This window comes from Loxodonta africana, chromosome 23 (assembly GCF_030014295.1).
Source record: "Loxodonta africana isolate mLoxAfr1 chromosome 23, mLoxAfr1.hap2, whole genome shotgun sequence".
NCBI classification, from domain to species: Eukaryota; Metazoa; Chordata; class Mammalia; order Proboscidea; family Elephantidae; genus Loxodonta; species Loxodonta africana.
Window position 1 is genome coordinate 30,779,846 of NC_087364.1, and position 15,969 is coordinate 30,795,814.

Genomic DNA, 15,969 nt, shown 5'->3' on the forward strand with positions numbered 1-15,969 from the left:
TTGCTCTGATTTTCTTCAGTTTCAGCTTCAACTCGCATATGAGCAATTGATGGTCTATCACAGTCGGCCCCTGGCCTTGTTCTGACTGATGGTATTGAGCTTTTCCATCGCCTCTTTCCACAGATGTAGTCAATTTGATTTCTGTGTGTTCCATCTGACGAGGTCTATGTGTGTAGTCGCCGTTTACGCTGGTGAAGGAAGGTATTTGCAATGAAGAAGTCATTGGTCTTGCAAAATTCTATCATTCGATCTCCGATATTTTTCTATCACCAAGGCCACATTTTCCAAGTACTGATCCTTCTTCGTTTCCAATTTTCATATTCCAATCACCAGTAATTACCAATGCATCTCGATTGGATGTTCGATCAATTTCAGACTGCAGCAGCTGATAAAAATCTTCTATTTCTTCATCTTTGGCCCTAGTGGTTGGTGCATAAATTTGAATAATAGTTGTATTAACTGGTCTTCCCCATAGGCGTATGGATATTATCCTATCACTGATGTTTCGACAGTGTCATACTTCAGGATAGATCTTGAAACGTTCTTTTTGACGATGAATGGAACACCACTTCTCTTCAAGTTGTCATTCCCGGCATAGTAGACTATATGATTGTAAGATTCAATATGGCCTATACCAGTCCATTGCAGCTCACTAATTGCCTAGGATATCGATGTTTATGAGTTCCATTTCATTTCTGATGGTTTCCAATTTTCCTAGTTTCATACTCCATACATTCCAGGTTCCAATTATTAATGAATGTTTGCAGCTCTTTCATATTTTGAGTCATGCCACATTAGCAAATGAAGATACTGAAAGCTTTACTACATCCACATCATTAAGGTCAACTCACTTTGAGGAGGCAGCTCTTCCCCAGTCATCTTTTGAGTGCCTTCAATCCTGGGGGGCTCATCTTCCAGCACTATATCAGACAATGTTCCGCTGCTATTCATAAGGTTTTCACTGGCTAATGCTTTTCAGAAGCAGACTGCTGGGTCCTTCTTCCTAGCCTGTCTTAGTCTGGAAGCTCAGCTGAAACCTGTCCTCCATGGGTGACCCTGCTGGTATCTGAATACCGGTGGCATAGCTTCCAGCTTCACAGCAACACACAAGCCACCACAGTATGACAGACTGACAGACGCATGTGACATTTCTCAAGCTGAAAGAAGTGAAGAAAAAAGTCAAGTCTCGAGTTGCAATAGTGAAGGATTCCATGGGGAAAATATTAAACGATGCAGGAAGCATCAAAAGAAGATGGAAGGAATACACAGAGTCATTATACCAAAAAGAATTACTTGATATTCAACCATTTCAAGAGGTGGCATAAAATCAGGAACCGATGGTACTGAAGGAAGAAGTCCAAGCCACTTTGAAGGCATTGACGAAAAACAAGGCTCCAGGAATTGATGCAATATCAGTTGAAATGTTTCAACAAACAGATGCAGCACTGGAGGCGCTCATTCATCTATGCCAAGAAATATGGAAGACAGCTTCCTGGCCAACTGACTGGAAGAGATCCATATTAATGCCTATTCCCAAGAAAGGTGATCCAACCGAATGTGGAAATGATAGAACGATATCATTAATACTACAAGCAAGCAAAATTCTGCTGAAGATCATTCAAAAATGGCTGCAGCACACTATCGACATGGAACTGCCAGAAATTCAGGCTGGTTTCAGAAGAGGATGTGGAAGCAGGGATATCATTGCTGATGTCAGATGGATCCTGGCTGAAAGCAGAGAATACCAGAAGGATGTTTACCTGTGTTTTATTAACTATGCAAAGGCATTCGGCTGTGTGGATCATAACAAATTATGGATAACATTGCGAAGAATGGGAATTCCAGAACGCTTAATTGTGCTCATGAGGAACCTTTACATAGATCAAGAGGCAGTTGTTCGGACAGAACAAGGGGATACTGATTGGTTTAAAGTCAGGAAAGGTGTGCGTCAGGGTTGTATTCTTTCACCATACCTATTTAATCTGTATGCTGAGCAAATAATCTGAGAAGCTGGACTATTTGAATAAGAACAGGGCATCAGGATTGGAGGAAGACTCATTAACAGCCTGTGTTATGCAGATGACACAGCTTCACTTGCTGAAAGTGAAGAGGACTTGAAGCACCTACTAATGAAGATCAAAGACCACAGCCTTCAGTGTGGATGCACCTCAACATAAAGAAAACAAAAATCCTCACAACTGGACCAATGAGCAACATCATGATAAACAGAGAAAAGATTGAAGTTGACAAGGATTTCATTTTACTTGGATCCACAATCAACAGCCGTGGAAGCAGCAGTCAAGAAATCAAAAGACACATTGCATTGGGCAAATCTGCTGCAAAGGACCTCTTTAAAGTGTTGAAGAGCAAAGATGTCACCTTGAAGACAAAAGTGTGCCTGACCCAAGCCATGGTATTTTCAATCACATCATATGCATGTGAAAGCTGGACAATGAATAAGGAAGACCGAAGAAGAATTGACACCTTTGAATTCTGGTGTTGGCGAAGTATATTGAATATACCATGGACTGCCAAAAGAATGAACAAATCAGTCTTGGAAAAAGTACAATAAGAATACTTCTTAGAAACAAGGATGGTGAGACTGCGTCTTACATACTTTGGATATGTTGTCAGGAGGGATCAGTCCCTGGAAAAGCACATCATGCTAGGCAGAGTACCGGGTCAGCAGAAACGAGGAAGACCCTCAATGAGGTCGATTGACACAGTGGCTGCAACAATGAGCTCAAGCATAGCAACAATTGTGAGGATGGCTCAGGACCGGGCACTGTTTCATTCTGTTTTGCATAGGGTCGCTATGAGTCGGAACCAACTTGATGGTACCTAGCAACAACAACATACCTGTTCGTGTAAAGGCTCTTATTTCTCTAGGATATATTCCAAGAAGTGGGATTGCTAGATCATATGGTAGTTCTATTTCTAGCTTTTTAAGGAATCGCCAAATCAATTTCCAAAGTGGTTTTACCCTTTCACATTCCCACCAGCAGTGTATAAGTGTTCCAGTCTCACCACAACCTCTCCAAAATTTATTTTTTTGTGTTTTTTGGATTAATGCCAGCCTTGTTGGAGTGAGATGGTATCTCATAATAGTTTTGATTTGCATTTCTCTAATGGCTAATGATCGTGAGCATTTCCTCACGTGTCTGTTAGCTACCTGAATGTCCTCTTTAATGAAGTCTTTATTCATATCTTTTGCCCATTTTTTAATTGGGTTGTTTGTCTTTTTGTAGTTGAGCTTTTGCAGTATCATGCAGATTTTAGAGATCAGATGCTGATAGGAAAAGTCATAGCTAAAAACATTTTCCCAGTCTGTAGGTAATCTTTTTACTCTTTTGGTGAAGTCTTTGGATGAGCATAGGTGTTTGATTTTTAGGAGCTCCCAGTTATCTAGCTTCTCTTCTGCATTGTTAGTAATGATTTGTATACTGTTTATTCTATGTGTTAGGGCTCTTAGTGTTGTCCCTATTTTTTCTTCCATGATTTTTGACGTTTTAGATTTTATATTTAAGTCTCTGATCCATTTTAAGTTCTTTTTTTGTGCATGGTGTGAGGTACAGGTCGTTTCATTTTTTGCAGATGGATATCCAGTTATACCAGCACCATTTCTTAAAGACTGTGTGTTGGTTTTTTTGGGTGGGTCTTTTCCCCCATTTAACTGACTTTGGGCCTTTGTCAAATATCAGATGCTCATATGTGGATGGATTTATGTCTGGATTCTCAATTCTGTTCCATTGGTCTATGTATCTCTCGTTTTACCAGTACGAGGCTGTTTTGACTACTGCGGCAATATAATAGGTTCTAGAATCAGGTAGAGTTGGGCCTCACATTTTGTTCTTTTTTTTCAGTAATGCTTTACTTATCTGGGGCCTCTTTCCCTTCCTTATGTAGTTGGTGATTTGTTTCTCCATTTCATTGAAAAATGTCATTCAAATTTGGATCGGAATTGCATTGTATCTATAGGATGCCTTTGGTAGAATAGACATTTTTACAATGTTAAGTCTTCCTATCCATGAGCAAGGTATGTTTTTCCACTTACGTAGGTCTCTTTTGGTTTCTTGCAGTAGCGTCTTCTAGTTTTCTTCGTATAGGTCTTTTACATTTCTGGTAGGATTTATTCCTAGGAATTTTATCTTCTCAGGGCTATTGTAAATGGTATTGATTTGGTGATTTTCTCTTTGATGTTCTTTTTGTTGGTGTAGAGGAATCCAACTGATTTTTGTGTGTTTATCTTGTATCCCGATACTTTGCTATTAGTTTCAGTAGTTTTCTTAAGGATTGTTTAGGGTTTTCTCTGTGTACGATCATGTCATCTGCAAATAGAGATACTTTTACTTCTTCCTTACCAATCTGGATGCCCTTTATTTCTTTATCTAGCCTAATTGCTGTGGCTAGGACCTCCAGCACAATGTTGAATAAGAGTGGTGACAAAGGGCGTTCTTGTCTGGTTCCTGTTCTCAAGGGGAATGCTTTCGGGCTCTCTCCATTTAGGATGATGTTGGCTATTGGCTTTGTATAAACGCCCTTTATTATGTTGAGGAATTTTCCTTCTTTTCCTATTTTGCTGAGAGTTTTCATCATGAATGGGTGTTGAAATTTGTCAAATGCCTTTTCTTCTTTGATTGATAAGATCATGTGGTTCTTGTCTTTTATTTATATGATGGATTACATTAATTCTTTTTCTAATGTTGAAACATCCATGCATACCTGGTATGAATTCCACTTGGTCATGGTGAATTATTTTTTTGATATCTGTTGGCTACAATTTTGTTGAGGATTTTGGCATCTAAGTTCATGAGAGTTATAGGTCTGTAATTTTCTTTTTTTGTGGTGTCTTTACCTGGGTTTGATATCAGGGATATGCCGGCTTCATAGAATGAGTTTGTGAGTATTCTTTACTTTTCTATGCTCTGAAATACCTTTAGTAGCAGTGCTGTTAACTCTTCTCTGAAAGTTTGGTAGAACTCTGCAGTGAAGCTGTCCGGGCCAGGACTTTTTTTTGTTGGGAAGTGTTTATCATCTTTTCAATCTCTTCTTTTCTTATGGGTTTATTTAGATGTGCTACCTCTGTTTGTGCTAGTTTAGCTAAGTAATGTGTTCTAGGAATTAGTCCATTTCTTCTAGGTTTTCAAATTTGTTAGAGTACAATCTTTTGTAGTAATCTGATATGATTCTTTTAATTTCAGTTGGGCCTGGCCCATTGCATTTCTTATTCAAGTTATTTGCTTCCTCTCCTCTTTTTCTTTTGTCAGTTTGGCCAGTGGTTTACCAATTTTGTTAATTTTTTCAAAAAACCATCTTTTGGTTTTGTTAACTCTTTCAGTTGTTTTTGTGTTAAAAAAAAATTTTTTTTTTATTTCATTTAATTCTGCTTTAATTTTTATTATGTGCTTTCTTCTGGTGCCTGAATGTTTCTTTTGCTTCTTTCTTTCTATTTCGAGTTGTAGGGATAATTCTTTGATTTTGGCCCTTTCTTCTTTTTGGATGTGTGTGTTTATTGATATAAATTGACCTCTGACCACTGCTTTTGCTATGTCCCAAAGGTTCTGATAGTAAGTGTTTTCATTCTCATTGGATCCTATGAATTTCTTTATTCCATCCTTAATGTCGTCTATAACCCAGTTTTTGAGCAGGGTGTCGTTCAGTTTCCAAGTGTTTGATTTCTTTTCCCTGCTTTTTCTGTTACTGATTTCTACTTTTACGGACTTATGGTCAGAGAAGATGCTTTATAATATTTCAATGTTTTGGATTCTGCTAAGGCTTGCTTTATGGCCTAATATGTGGTCTATGGTAGGGAATGTTCCATGTGCCCTAGAAAAGAAAGTATACTTGGCTACTCTTGGGTGCAGTGTTCTGTATATGTCCACGAGGTTTAGTTGGTTGATTGTGGCATTTAGATTGTTCACATCTTTATTGAACTTCTTTCTGGATGTACTGTTCTTCACCAAAAGTGGTGTGTTGAAGTCTCCTACTATAATTGTGGAACATGTGTATAGTCGCTGTTTACACTTGTGAAAGAAGGTATTTGCAATGAAGAAGTCACTGGTCTTGTAAAATTCTGTCATTCGATCTCCGGCATTGTTTCTGTCACCAAGGCCATATTTTCCAACTCCTGATCCTTTGTCTTTGTTTCCAACTTTCACATTCCAATCACCAGTAATTATCAATGTATCTTGATTGGATGTTCGATCAATTTTAGACTGCAGCAGCTGATAAAAATCTTCTATTTCTTCATTTTTGGCCCTAGTGGTTGGTGCGTAAATTTGAATAATAGTTGTATTAACTGGTCTTCCTTGTAGGTGTATGGATATTATCCTACCACTGACAGGGTTGTACTTCAGGATAGATCTTGAAATGTTCTTTTTGACGATGAATGCAACACCATTCCTCTCTGAGTTGTGATTCCCAGCATAGTAGACTATATGATTTCCTGTTCAAAATGGCCAGTACCAGTCCATTTCAGCTCACTAATGCCTTGGCTATCAATGCTTACGCGTTCCATTTCATTTTTCACAATTTCCAATTTTCCTAGTTTCATACTTTGTACCTTCCAGGTTCCGATTATTAATGGATGTCTACAGCTGTTTCTTCTCATTTTTAGTTGTGCCGCATCAGCAAATGAAGATCCTGAAAGCTTTATTCCGTCCACGTCATTAAGGTCGACTCTTCTTTGAGGAGGCAGCTCTTCCCCAGTCATCTTTTGAGTACCTTCAAACCTGGGGGGCTCATCTTCCAGCACTATATCAGACAATGTTCCGCTGCTATTCATAAGGTTTTCACTGGCTAATGCTTTTCAGAAGTAGACTGCCGGGTCCTTCTTCCTAGTCTGTCTTAGTCTGGAAGCTCAGCTGAAACTTGTCCTCCTTGGGTGACCCTGCTGGTATCTGAATACCGGTGGCATAGCTTCCAGCTTCACAGCAACACACAAGCCCCCACAGTACGACAAACTGACAGATACGTATCACCTTATCTTCCTCTCCATATGGAAGATCTATGATTGCATTTCTTAGTCCCCGTTTATTGTTTTAATCTTGTCTTCTTTTTCATAATAACATTGCTGTTTCCCTGTTTTGAGTGTTTTTTTACCCTTATTTATTTTTGTGATTTCCCCGTCTGGGTTGACGTCTGGTTGCTCTGTCTAGTGTTCTAGTCTTGGGTTGATATCTGATGTTATTGATTTTCTAACCAGACAACTCCCTTTAGTATTTCTTGTAGTTTTGTTGTTGTATTTACGAATTCCCTAAACTTCTGTTTATCTGGAAATACCCTAATTTGCCTTCATATTTGGGAGATATTTTTGCTGGATATATGATCCTTGGCTGGGAATTTTTTCCCTTCAATTTTTTATATAAGTCATCCTATTGCCTTCTTGCCTGCATGGTTTCTGCTGAGCGTTATGATCTTATTCTAATTGACTCTTCTTTGTAGGTGACTTTTCATTTATACCTAGGTGCTCTTAAAATTCTCTCTTTATTTTTGGTTTTGGCAAGTTTGATTATAATATGTCTTGGTGATTTTCTTTTAAGATCTACCTTATGGGGAGTTTGATGAGCATCTTGGATAGTTATCTCCTCATCTTTCACCATATCAGGGAAGTTTTCTGCTAACAAATCTTCAAGACTTCTCTCTGTATTTTCTGTTATCCCCCTTTGTTCTGGTACTCCAATCACTCCTAGGTTATTCCTTGCGATAGAGTCCCACATATTTCTTAGAGTTTCTTCATTGTTTAAAATTCTTTTATCTGATTTTTTCTCAAATATGTTAGTGTCAAGTGCTTTATCATCAATCTCACTAATTCTGACTTCCATTGCCTCAGTTTTGCTCCTATGACTTTCTACTGAGTTGTTTAATTCTGACATTTTATTGTTAATCTTCTGAATTTCGGATTGCTGTCTCTGTATGGATTCTTGCAGCATTTTAAATTTGTCATTGTGCTCTTCTGTAGTCTTCCTAAGTTTCTCTGTTGCTTTTTCTGTGTGTTACTTGGCTTATTCTGCGTTTTGCCAGATACCCTTCCTGATCTCTTTAAGAGTTCTGTATATGAATCTTTTGTATTCTACCTCTGGTAATTCTAAGAAGTTCTCTTCTTCCGGAAGATTTCTTGAGTCTGTGTTTTGGCTACTTTCTGAAGCCATCATGGTCTGCCTTTTTATATGATTGGATATTGACAGTTGTCTCCAAGCCGTGAATAAATTATTATACTAATTTATTTTACCTTTGCTTTTTGTGTCCTAACTTCTTGTTTTGTTTTCTTATGCCCAAATAGGCTGCTTGTGTGAGCTAGTTTGGTTATTCTCACCTAACATCTTGTTGCCAAGTGGTTAGAGCTGTTACTAGGTATGTGAGCTCACGAGTCTGTTTACTTTTCTTGTATGGATTCAGCTCAGGTGTCCAGCTCATCGGTCACTGAGTATGTGGTACAGGCTCTCACCTATAGTCCTAGATGGGTAGGAGTGATTGGAGTAGGCACAGGTATCTGGCTGCAGTAGGGGATCATATGTTGAGCAAGGTAGGGGGCTAACAGCTGCCCCTGAGTGTTTTGGAAGAAAGCATGTCCCTGTTCCCTAGACTGCACAGGTAGGTGAGTTGCTGCCGGACTTTGGACACCCTATGCTGTTGGCTGTAAGGACTGGGAGGCATCACTTATTCTTAGACCCCTTTCCAGGTGGCTAGGTGCTGTTGGTGGAGCCACCAGTACTCAGGCCCCTGGTGTAGGTAGGTAAGGATCCTGCTTAAAGGGCAGACTGGAGTCAAATGTCATGAATCTGCCACTCCACCATATAGCTGATACAGTGAAATTAGGCTTCAGGTATATACCCTGTTGTACTCTGCTAATGAGGGCCTATACTGCTGAAATGGGCCTACACAGGTCTATGCAGAGGTGAAAGGCATTCAAAGTCCGTGGACCCCTTATGCCTCTGCTTAAGCAAAGGGTCTTTGCCTGCCCTGAGTTCCTGGCTTAGGGGAGCTGGCAGATTATTTGTCCTGTTTGTTAATTTGTTCCTGCTCTAAGGCTGGGAGAATGGTCAGGGCTTGTGATGGGCCCTAATTCCTGCCCAAGGGAAGCAACAATTGTTGAAGGCAGCCCAGGACCCAGTGCAGGGCGGGGAGGGAGCAGGTAAATGGGAGAGAGGTTCTTTCCATATGCCATGTGTTTCGACCCACCTGGTATGTTAGATGCATGTACTAGTCTTTGCCAATTGAGTGCCACTTTTCACCAGTTCTGGGGGCTTGAGTAGGCTCTCTGATGGTCATTTTCTTATGACATGTCCCAAACACCACTGCTTGCCTCACGGCACATGCTAGCCAATCTGGACTGCAGGGTACCGGTTTCTGCCGGGTCTGGTCTGGCAAATCATTGCTACTTCTGAACCATCTCTCCTTACCCCTACCACTCAGTCTGATTCCTCAACTTTGCCTTTGATGTTCAGAGCTCCTAGATTATCCTGTATAATCAATTCATTTGTTTTTTCAGGTCTTTTTGGTAAGAGGGACCACCAGAAGCATCTGGCTACTCCACCATTTTGGCCCTGCCCCTTTGTCCAGTTTTTAATTGGATTGTTTGCCTTTTAATATTGAGGAGTAGGTGTCTTCTATAAATTTTAGAGACTAGAGCCTTGTTGGATATGTCATAGCAAAAATTTTTCTTCCCAATCTGTAGATTTTTTTTTTCACTCCATTAGAGAAGTCTTTTGTTAAGCATAAGTTTTTAATTTCTAGGAGCCTACGTTTATGTAGTACATCTTCTGCTGAGTATTCATTTCTAGCTATGTTTGGTATTGTATTTATGCCATATATTAGGGCTCCTAGTGTTTTCCCAATTTTTTCTCCATGATCCTCGTAGTTTTAGGTCTTATGTTTAGGTCTTTGATCCATCTTTAGTTAGTTTTTGCGTATGGTGTGAGGTATGGGTCCTGTTTCATTTTTCTACAGATAGATATCTTGTTTTCACAGTACCATTTGTTGAAGAACCTCTCTCTTCCCCATTTAATGGACTTCGGCCCTCTGTCAAAGATCAGCTGTCCATATGTGGATGGATTTAAGTCTGGGTTGTCAATTCTGTTTCATTAGGATGTGTCTGTCATTATACCAGGACCAGGCTGTTTTGACTACTGTGGCTGAGATCAGGTAGTGTAAGGCATCCTACTTTCTTCTTCCTCTTCTTCAATAATGCTTTACTTATCTGGGGCTTCTTTCCTTTCCACATAAGCTTTTTCCATCTCATTAAAGAATGCTGTTGGAATTTGTATTGTAATTGCATTATATCTGTAGATTGCTTTGAGTAGTATTAAGATTTTCACAGTGTTGACTCTTCCTATCAAGAGTTATTTAGTAATTTTAATTTCCAAACAGATGACACTTCGAAAGTTATTCTCTTGCTATTTTTATTTTTACTATGTTATATTCAGATATTGGGGGTGATAAAATATTGATTTTTTTTAGAATTTATTGAGGATTCCTTAATGGTCTAATACACAGTCTATTTTTTGGAAGTGCCACATGTGCACTAGAAAAAAAATTATTGCAATATCCATATCTGCAATTTTACTGTTATGTGTCAACTTGGCTAGGGAATGATTCTCAGTTGTTTGGCAGACACTATGTAATCATTCTCCATCTGCCACCTGACCTGCAGATTTGGGGTTTATAGGCTACTGCAACCAAGTGAATCAGGAGAATCATTCATTCTCCACCTTGCCATGGATATAGGACTTGCCAGTTCCCACAATTATGTGAACCATGTCTTTGAGGTAAATCTCTCTATACATGTTATATATATGCTGATTTTGCTACTCTAGAAAACCCAGCCTAAAACAGTTGGTACTGAGAATGGTTCTAGAGGAACAAAATCTTAAGGATGAGTTTTCTAACTTGGTTCTCAATCTGGCTAGTCTTTAAGGCACTGATGACTCTGTCTGCAATAGTAAAGAGGGTATTGCTAATACATGGTGTGAGGTGGCAATAGAAATATGCAAAATATCACCACCATTGGACCAAATATTTGTGAGAGACAAGGCTCTGGGTGATTGTATATTTAATACTTTTCAACAATTTTGCCAGAATAAGAAGTATAAGGAAGCCGGATGGTCGGTCCTATTTCACAAGATGAAGTGGTGAAAGGGATGAGCTCACAGCTTCAGTGTCACAGCTCAAACACCACATAAAAGACCTGAAAGTTGCCACTGGTCCCCTGAAAAAAAAGCCTTACTTCTCGTAGCAACAGGGCTGATAGCACCAAAAACCAAATCCAGAGTCTTAACCTAAGACTGGGCTCCACTACAACACCAATTGAATTCTCAACCCCAAATGATGTCTGAAGTTAAAGTAAGGGGATTTACTGGGAAGAAATGTGACCCTAAAACTTGGAATAGAGACATATGAGCAGATATGGATGAAGCGGAAAACACTGAGCCTCTTAAATTCTGTTGAATTGCCCTTGGCAGTTGAACCAGCCCTTCTGCACCCATCTGAAGAGATTACACTGGATTTGTTTGCTAAATCACCCTTGCCAGTAACATCAACCTTTCCACCCCTATCTGATCATGTTAACTTAGGTGCTCTGAGGAGTCCTTGTCTGAGGCATTTCCTGAGGCAGCACCTGAGGTGTCACCAGAGGCAAAATGCCTTGCAAGACATTGCTGAATGTTCCCAGGGCTCACCTCCACCACCCATTTTTGCTTCTAGCCCTATAACTAGACTTAAGTCCCAGCAAGCCCTGAGAAGCAAAGTACAAACTGTTACCCATGACAAAGTATGTTAAACTCCAAAAGAACTGCTTGATTTTTCTAATATATACAAACAGAAACCTGGGTAATATGTTTGGGAATGGATATTAAGGGTGGGATATAATGGTGCAAGGAACATAAAGTTGCATTAGTCTGAGTTTATCGATATGGGTTCACTAATCACAGATTCCTCATTCAATGTTTCAGCTCGATAGGTTAGACAAGGGTCTAATGGTTTACACGGTTGTTTCACTGAAGCACGGAAGAGAGGTGGCCTACAGAAATTCAAATTGAAATGCCAGAACTGCCTTAGTACACTGTAGAAGAAGGTGCCCAAAGGCTCAGGGAAATTGGCATGTTAGAATGGATTTATCAGGTTGAGCGCACAGATCCACCCAAGGAGAGCCCAGAGGACATACCTTTCACCTCAACTGTGAGGAACAAGTTTGAGAAGGGAGCCCCAGGATCCGTGAAAACTTCTGTGATTGCTATTTTATGCAAGTCAGATTAGACAATGGGAAATGCCCTAAGAGAATTAAGACAACTAAATACAATGGGGCTAATAGAACCCCAGGGTGGCAGGGGCCAAATGGTGGCACTTGATCACCAAAGACTGGGTGGGTGTGGTTACCATAATGGACAGCAGAGTCAAAGCAGTAATCAAAATAGTCTGACTTGTATGGACTTATGGTATAGGTTACTTAGTCATTGTGTCCCTAGAGTGAAATAGATGGGAAAATTACTAAATATTTACTTTTCCTGTACAAGCAGAATTTGAGATCAAAAGAATGGCAGTCTAACTTGAATCACCAGAATAGACAGACATAGCCTTTCAGTCAATTCCCAGAATTCATCCAGTTCAGAGACCCACAATCTCTTGAATGAATGGGAAGCAGGATTCGTTTGAGGAAGAACCCGGCTATACTGCCAAAATTTTATACTGTTAAACTTTCTCCCAGCACTCCCCAAAGGGATCCATGGCCTTATACGAGAGTGACTGTTTGTTGAGGAAAAGAAAATAATCAGACTTTTCAGAGATTACTGGATACTGACTCTGAGCTGACATTAATTCCAGGAGACTCAAAACATCACTGTGGCCCACCAGTCAGAGTAGGAATGTGTGTAAGTCAGGCTATTAATGGAGTCTTAGCTCAGGTCTATCTCACAGTGGGGCCCTGAACCCATCCTGTAGTGATGTCCCCAGTTCCAGAATGCACAATTGGAACAGGCATAATCAGCAACTGGCAGAGCCCCCACATAGGATCCCTGAAAGGTGGCCCAAGTGCCAATTGTCTCCACTCCTGTCACATTGCCTTCCCTCTCCCAGTGTGCACCTATGGCCTCATGGGATGTTCCTTATGATCAGTTGACTGAGGAAGAGAAAACTTGTGCCTGATTTACACATGGTTGTGCACAAAATGCAGTCACCACTCGAATGCGGACAGCAGCAACACTGCCGTGCCTTTCTGGGACCTGCCTGAAGGACAGCAGTGAAGGGAAATTCTCTCAGTGGGCAGAATTTCAAGCACTGCATCTGGTTGTTCATTTTGCTTGGAAGGAGAAATGGCCAGATGTGTGACTGTATACTGATTCATAGGCTGTGGCCAATGATTTGGCTGGATGGTCAGGGACTTGGAAAGAACATGATTGGAAAATTGGTGACAAGAAGGTATGGGAAAAAGGCATGTGGGTAGACCTCTCTGAATGGGCCAGAGAAGTGAAGATATTATAGTCTCCTGTGAATGCTCACCAAAGGGTGGCCACAGCAGAGGAGGATTTCAACAATCAAATGGATAGGATGTCACGTTCTGTAGATAGCAATCATCCTCTTTCCTCATCCACTCTTGTCATTGCCCAATGCGCTCATGAACAAAGTGGTCATGGTGCAGGGATGGAGGTCATGCATGGGCTCAGCAACATGGCCTTCCATTCACCAACACTGACTTGGATACAGCCACTGCTGAGAGCCCAATCTGCCAGCAGCAGAGACCAACACCAAGTCGCCTATATGGCACCATTTCCAGGGGTGATCAATCAGCAACCTGCTGGCAGGTTGATTACACTGGACAACTTCCCAATGGAAAGGGCAGCATTTTGTTCTTGATAGAACAGACACTTCCTTGCACCCAATGCTTCTGCCAAAACTACCATCTGTGGACTCACAGAATGCCTTATCCATCGTCATGGTATTCCACAGAGCATTGCCTCAGATCGAGGGACTTACTTCACAGCAAATGAAGTGCAGTAATGTCCCCATGCTCGTGGAATTCACTGGTCTTACCATGTTCCCCATCATCGTAACAACTGAGTTGATAGAACAATGGAATGGCTTTCTAAAGACACTACTACAAAACCAGCTAGGTGACAATACCTTGCAAGGTTGGGGCAGTGTTCTCAGAGGGGCTGTATCTGCTCTAAGCCAGCATCCAGTATATGGTGCTGTTTCTCCCATAGCCAGAATTCATGGGTCCAGAAATCAAGGGGTGGTAATGGGAGTAGCACCATACACTATTACCCCTAGTCGCCTACTCACAAAATTTTTGCCTCCTGCTCCCACTACCCTGTGCTCTGCTGGTCTAGAGGCCTTAGTTCCAAAGGGAAGAATGCTTCCGTCAAGGGATACAACACTGATGCCATTGAATGGGAAATGAAGAATGCCAGCTGACCATTGGACTCTTATGCCTCTGGATCAATAGGCAAAGAAGGGAGTTACTATGTTGGCTGTTGTGATTAATCCTGATTACCAAGGGGAAATTGAACTGATATTACATAATGGAGGTAGAGAAGAGTATGTCTGGATCACTTAGGATGTCGCTTAGTACTATCATGCCCTGTGATTAAAGTCAATGGAAAACTACAGCAACCCAATTCCAGCATGACTGTTGCTGGCCCAGACCCTTCAGGAATGAAGATTTGGGTCACCCCACCAGGAAAGAACCACGACCAGCTGAGGTGCTTGCTGAGGGCAAAAGCCATACAGAATGGGTGATAGAAGAAGGTGTTTCTGTATACTAGCTATGACCACATGACCAGTTGCAGAAACGACAAGTGTAATTGTTAAGATTATTTCTTCCTTGTTTTGTTATATGTATATGTGTGTGCTTATATATATATGTATATATACAAATATCTTTGTTTTCTCCTATCCCTTTTCCCATTACTTATTATAAAATGTAAGATGTAACCAGGGCTAGTGCATTTTCGATTGCACGAATGTCAGTTGTACCATGTTAGGTGCAAGTATGACTTTATAATTGTCTTTATTTAGAGATTATATATAGTTTAAGGAGATGCATACAGGTGCAAACTTGACAAGGGGTGGACTCTGATGGTTAATGCTACCTGTCAACTTGGCTAGGCCGTGATTCTAGCCAAGTGAGTTGGCAGACATTATGTAATCATCCTCCATTTTGTGATCTGATTGAGCAACCAATCAGTTGGAAGGGGATTTTCCTTGGGGGTGTGGCATGCATTTAATATATATGGATGTTCTGACAAAGCTCGCTGTCTCTCAATTCTGCACTTATCTCATGGCCTGACCTCCAGTTCTTGGAGAAGCCTTGAGCCAGCCCCTGACCTGCAGATTTTGAATTTACTGACTCCTGCAACCCCGTGAGCAGCCTGATGCCTGACCTGCAAGTTTTGGATTCATCAGCTCATGCAACCGCATGAATTAGAGATGAACTATGTGAATCAGAAGAAGCATTCAGCCGCCACCTGACCCGTGGATTTGGGACTTACCATCCCCATAATTGTGTGAGCCATTTCCTTCAGGTAAATCTCTCTCTACGTATATTTATATATAAGGTTCATTTGTTTTGCTCCTGTAGTGAAACAAGCCTGAATATCCAATAACTCAAGGTTATTATTTGTATCATTCATATATCTGATATCTCAGCTTCTTTTCTTTTCTGGATCTGTCAGCTTTTGGGAAGAAAGTCCTAAAATGTTCAAATATGATTTTTGAGTTATTTCTACTTGCAGTACTGTTAGAGTATTTTTTGTTTGTTGTCGTTGAGAATATACATGAAGGAATATATACCAAGTCAACAATTTCTAAATGTACAATCCAGTGACATTAATTATATTCTTCAAGTTGTGTAGTCCTTCTCACCCTCCTTTTCCGAATTGTCCCTTCCCATTAACATAAACTCACTGTTCCTTAAGTTTCCTATCTAAACTTTTGAGTTAATGTTGTCAATTTTATACCATATAGATAGTTTTAAAA